This window comes from Berghia stephanieae, chromosome 6 (assembly GCF_034508935.2).
Source record: "Berghia stephanieae isolate SIO BIC M18660-M18661 chromosome 6, UCSD_Bste_1.3, whole genome shotgun sequence".
NCBI lineage: Eukaryota > Metazoa > Mollusca > Gastropoda > Nudibranchia > Aeolidiidae > Berghia > Berghia stephanieae.
Window position 1 is genome coordinate 23883094 of NC_088365.1, and position 6000 is coordinate 23889093.

The following is a 6000-nucleotide window of genomic DNA, read 5'->3' on the forward strand; positions in this document are numbered from 1 at the left end:
CTATATAACATCTATTACCTCAGCATTCACCAGCACCAGCACCTAGATAAAAAATACAGTAATACAATTAATTATAATATAGAAACATCAAAATGATAAATTATATAAATATCTAAATGAAGATGAAGTTTCATAACAGTTTCGAAAACCCAAACACACTCTCTCAATCACACGCACACCTGCACACACCCCTACACACACACTACATACACACACACACACACACACACACACACACACACAGAGGCAGGAGCATAAAAGTTTGGAAAGATGTAGAGGTAGGCCTATATTATTGATAGTAATGGTCTTCTCTATCTATCCGGGTTCCATCTCTTTCCAGACGTCGGATGTCATGGCCTTCCATTCTTCACGGTCCATTGCAGCCTCGTTACAGTCTGCCATGCGCCGTCCTGTAACTTCCTTGATGCCATCTGTCCAGGATTTCCTTTGTCTTCCTCTGCCTCTCTTTCCTTCAATTCTTCCCTCCATTATCCTTTTTTTCGAGACTATCATGTCTTCGCATATGTCCAAAATATGACAGCTTTTTGTGCTTTGCAGTCAAAAGAAGTTCTTTTTGTTTTTGGCCCATTAGGTCGAGGGCCTCAATGTTTGTTTTTCTTGCTGTCCAAGGTATTTTCAGCATTCTCCTGTACGTCCACATCTCAAAAGCTTCAATACGTTGTTCTGTCTGTGCGGTTAGTGTCCACGTTTTACAACCATAAAAGAAAATGGACCACACATAGCATTTGGTGCATCTCATTCGTATTCTGATAGAGATATTTGTGTTGGTGAGGATTGGCTTTAGTTTCATGAACGCATTTTTGGCCAGCATTATTCGTCTCCTGATCTCTTTGTCAGACTTTGCATCGGATGTTACCAACTGCCCCAAGTACGTGAACTCCTTTACTTGTTCCACTGGACACTCTTCTATTTCTATATCTATGTCTATGGGCTCTTTCTTTTTTGTTATCACCATTGTTTTTGTCTTCTTCGCATTCATAAACAGCCTCTTTTCTTTACTCTCTCCGTTCACTTTTGAAAGTAGCTTCTGTAGGTCTTCCTTACTTTCCGCCAACAGGACAGTATCGTCAGCGTAACGTAAATTGTTGATGTTGTTACCACCAACCTTCAACCCTTGTGCTGTTTCTACTTGCCGAAAAATAGACTCCGTGTATAAATTAAACAAGCAAGGAGACATAACACATCCCTGGCGCACTCCTTTCTTGATTTCAATTGCATCTGTTTTATCTGCCTGCACTTTTATCTGAGCCTTTTGCTGCCAGTACAGATTAGGGAATAGAGCCACATAATTCTCTTCCACACCTATTGCCACAAGGTCCTGGATAAGTTTCTGATGACTAACAGAATCAAATGCCTTTGAGTAGTCGATAAAACATGCATATATGTCTTTTTGGACCTCTAAGTATTTTTCTGACAGGATTTTTAAGTCGAAAATTGCCTCCCTGGTGCCACTGTTCTTTTTGAATCCAGTTTGCTGTTCTGAAATCTCACGATCTACTTTTGACGAGATTCTTTTCAGGATTATTGTCAGGAGGAGTTTCAGTAGATGGCACATAAGACTGATTGTTCTGTAGTCCGAACACTCAATTGCACCCGCTTTCTTGGGTAGCAGTATGAAGATAGAAGTGCGAAGGTCTTCTAGGATGTGCGTTGACTCGTATATTTCATTCATAAGGTCCGTTATCACATCAACACCAAATTCACCCAGTGCTTGCAGCATTTCTGTTGACACCCAATCTATTCCATTGGCCTTCCCTGTTTTCATGCAGTATAGGGCTTTCTCTACTTCTGATCTTAGGATTGTGGGTCCCCGTAGACTGTATATGGTTGTCACCTCTGTCCGCATTGAATAGCTCTCCACGTATTCTTTCCATCTATTGGCGATTTCTTCCACCTCAAAGAGGAGTCTACCTGATTTATCTTTGATGCAACCGCCAGATTGAGAGTTTTTATATGTGAATTTCTTGATTTCAGCAAACATTGGTCCAGGGTTTCTCTCATGTGATAGCTTCTCAATACGGTGGCACTTTTCATCAAGCCAGTCTTCTTTAGCCTGGATACACTTTTTCTTTACTGATTTGTCCAGTTCATTGTACCTAGGGGTGCCCTTTGAATGTTTCCGTTCTCTCATAAGATTCAAAATCTCATTCGTCATCCATTCTTTCTTTGCCTCTTTAGATTTTTTGTTTATCATTTTCTCGTTTGTAGTTGTCATTGCACCTTTAAGAGAGGACCATTGTTTATCAATTCTACTCTTATACGTTTCTTCTGTTTCTTTATTTGTGTCTTCTTGTTCTTCCATAAGACAATAATACGTATTTTCTACTTCTACAGCATATTTCGCTCTTAGCTCCTCGTTTCTAAGTTCAGCTAGGTTGTACTTTATGTGTTCGTCCATTTTCTGTTTGGGAATTTTTAATTTAACTTTTATTTTCACCATGATGGGAACATGGTCCGATCCAATGTCAGCACCCGGGAAAGTTTTACATTGGGTCACACAGTTTTTGAATCTGGTTTTGATGAGAAAATAATCTATTTGGTTTCTGCATATATCTCCTGGGCTCTTCCAAGTGTATAGGCGCCTCTTTGGTTGTTTGAATATGGTGTTTATTAATTATGGTCATGTCGTGGGACTCGCAAAATTGGACCAGACGTTCACCCCTCTCGTTGGACTCTCCCAGACCACAACTTCCCATGCACTGTGAGATTGCTGCGTTTCCAACTTTCGCATTGAAATCCCCCATTACGACAACAATGTCACTTGATTTTATGCATTTGAGGGCCTTGTTTACATTTTCATAATGTGCCTCGACCTCCTCATCTGGGTGATCACTCGTTGGTGCATAAATTTGTAGGAGCACTTAATCAAAAGGTTCAGCTTGGATTTTTCACATTAGGATGCGGTCGTTCACCCAGTTACTGATTTAACAATTTTGTTTTTCATCAGGATGCCAACGCCTCTGTTGTGCTGAGTATTTCCGGAGTAAATAAAAGTGTGGCTGTCTCTTTTTATTATTCCATTGTCTTTCCATCTTGTCTCTGAGACACCAAGGATATCCATATTCATCGCCTCTGCCTCCATAATTAGATTATGGAGCTTTCCTGCTTGAGCAAGTGTTCTCACATTCCACGTGCCAATTTTTAAAGGAACATTTCTTGTCTTCAAGGTAGGTAGATCAGTCTCTGGCTTTCCCGAGGGCTTTTCACCAGAAACGTCATAAGGTGCCATCTTTTGGACATTACTTTGTTCCTCTTCCCTGTACATATTTACAGCTTGATACTTAGTTGCAGGGGGCCCAACGTCACAAGCATCTCTATCACTATATCTCTGACTAGCCATGACTAACTATGAATGATACGTGGTAAGGTTTCCCCCTTTTCCACGGTGATAGCCGCTATCTAATTTTGTCTCAGACGCGCCTCTTTGTCTACCACAGACTTGCTGTCTACGCCTACTTCTACCTAACCATATCCAGACTTTGTGCACGAGAAGGTGAGACATTACCTATTCTACCCTACTACGCGAGTCACTCATGTCGTTTCGCAGGTCAGTCGAGACCCGGTCCCGGAGTGTGGCCGCTGCGTGCAATACAGCTTCTAGGAGCCAGACATGAGCTAGATATGCAGGTGTGGACCAGTGGATCCTGACCATCCGAAGATGCGACTGTCTCTCACCGAAAGGTACAAGTACTACCACTCCCTCCATACCCTACACCCCGGTCTTCTCTACTGTGTTCTAAAAGTTCTGTCCAATATTGATGCGTTTTCATTTTTACACGTTTTTTAAAAGTTCCAATGCGTTTCTCGTCCACTTTTCTGCCATTGTGTTGTCTTGAAGAATGAAAACAACTCACCTAGTCGTCCATTTGGTAAAGTCGATAAGATCGTATTTTGACTTATCAAATCCAACCGTGCTCATCCAGAGTGTTTTTAACACATACCAATGTGGAATTGAATGTAAACCAGTAAGGTAAACGAAAACAAATAATGTGGACGTTTCGGGTTTTCCCTTTATCAAGAAAACAGGATGAATAAAATACGACAGACGAACGGGATAATGGTGGCGTTGTTAAGGTGAATAAACAAAATCATTGTTTTGTAACACAAATCACACTTAGTACACAGTCCAAATGAGTATTGCTTTGAGATTTTAACGAACACTTTTATTGTGGCTTAATTATTCAAGTTGGATAATTCAGCGCGTTATCGCGGTTTGATTAATGGTGTGATTAATTCTGGCATTGAAGTTTCTGTTGTTCCATACATTTTGGCGTGTGAGTATATTATTAAAATGGATCAAAAATTGTGCTTTATTTATTGCTTTAATCGCAGAGGGTATGAAAGTAAATTTATATCTATTTGTTCTACATTTTGTCTCTAAATATCGTCTGCCAGATGGCAGGGAGAGTAAATTCATATTTAAAAGGATGTTTCTTGTCATTGAGAATTTCAAATGCCTTCATCCCAACACACACACACACACACACACACACATACACACCAGATTATTAAACAGAAAGTTACTATACTAAGTAAAAGGGTATTGTAGATTGCAACATTGTCTTTCTGCTAATATCAACATTTCTAAATTTTGGGAGGATATACATTATTTGACAAAGTTTCCTAGAGATGCCATCTACACGAGAATTTGCGATTCGTCGTGAGAAATTCCAAATACAGGCGAGAGAAATTGCTCATAATGTAAGTGATGATAGGAAAAGATGGGATATGTTTTGATCTGAAACTTTCTACTTTTTATCTTTACGTTATTAATTATTGTTTGATCAATATCTACATATTATATATAACCTATAATATTTGGTGTGGGATCACGGGTCTTCCCTGAGTGGTGCCTGTATATGGAAGTTCATCCAATATCTATATATTATATATAACCTATGACATTTGTTGTCTGATCACGGGTCTTCCCTGAGTGGTGCCTGTATATGGAAGTTCTTCCAATATATATTATATATAACCTATGACATAATTTGTTGTCTGATCACGGGTCTTCCCTGAGTGGTGCCTGTATATGGAAGTTCTTCCAAGATCTATGTATTATATATAACCTATGACATTTGTTGTCTGATCACAGGTCTTCCCTGAGTGGTGTCTGTATATGGAGGTTCTTCCAATATCTATATATTATATATAACCTATGACATTTGTTGTCTGATCACTGGTCTTCCCTGAGTGGTGCCTGTATATGGAAGTTCTTCCAATATCTATATATCATATATAACCTGTGACATATGTTGTCTGATGACGGGTCTTCCCTGAGTGGTGCCTGTATATGGAAGTTCTTCCAATATATATTATATATAACGTATGACATTTATTGTCTGATCACTGGTCTTCCCTGAGTGGTGCCTGTATATGGAAGTTCTTCCAATATCGATATATCATATATAAACTAAAACATTTGTTGTCTGATCACGGGTCTTCCCTGAGTGGTGCCTGTATATGGAAGTTCTTCCGATTCGTCAATGATCACTTCTAAATATTTGAATTGCATGACAAGTTCAACTTCTTGTTTATTTATGTTTTATTTTATTATATTTGGAGGAATCTGAGTTTTTCTGAAATCAAAAATTTGTTCTTTTGTTTTTGATCATTAATTTCAAGGCAGTGTTTCTGACACCAATTTAAAAAATGGTCAATTTGATTTATATAATCATTTTCTGATTCTTGGCTATTCAAAGTCCCAAAATGGCTATATTATCGCCTACATATTTAACAATGAGAGATTCATCACAAATATATACAAAATATACAAAATTGTACAAAATATACAAAATTGTACAAAATATACAATATTGTACAAAATATACAAAATTGTACAAAGAATACAAAATTGTACAAAATATACAAAATGTACAAAAATGGACACATGCTATAACTAAACCCCAAGTCAGTACAATAAAATAAAAGGCTCTATGCAAGATATCTCTCATAAAACAAATGATGTCTCAATCTAGA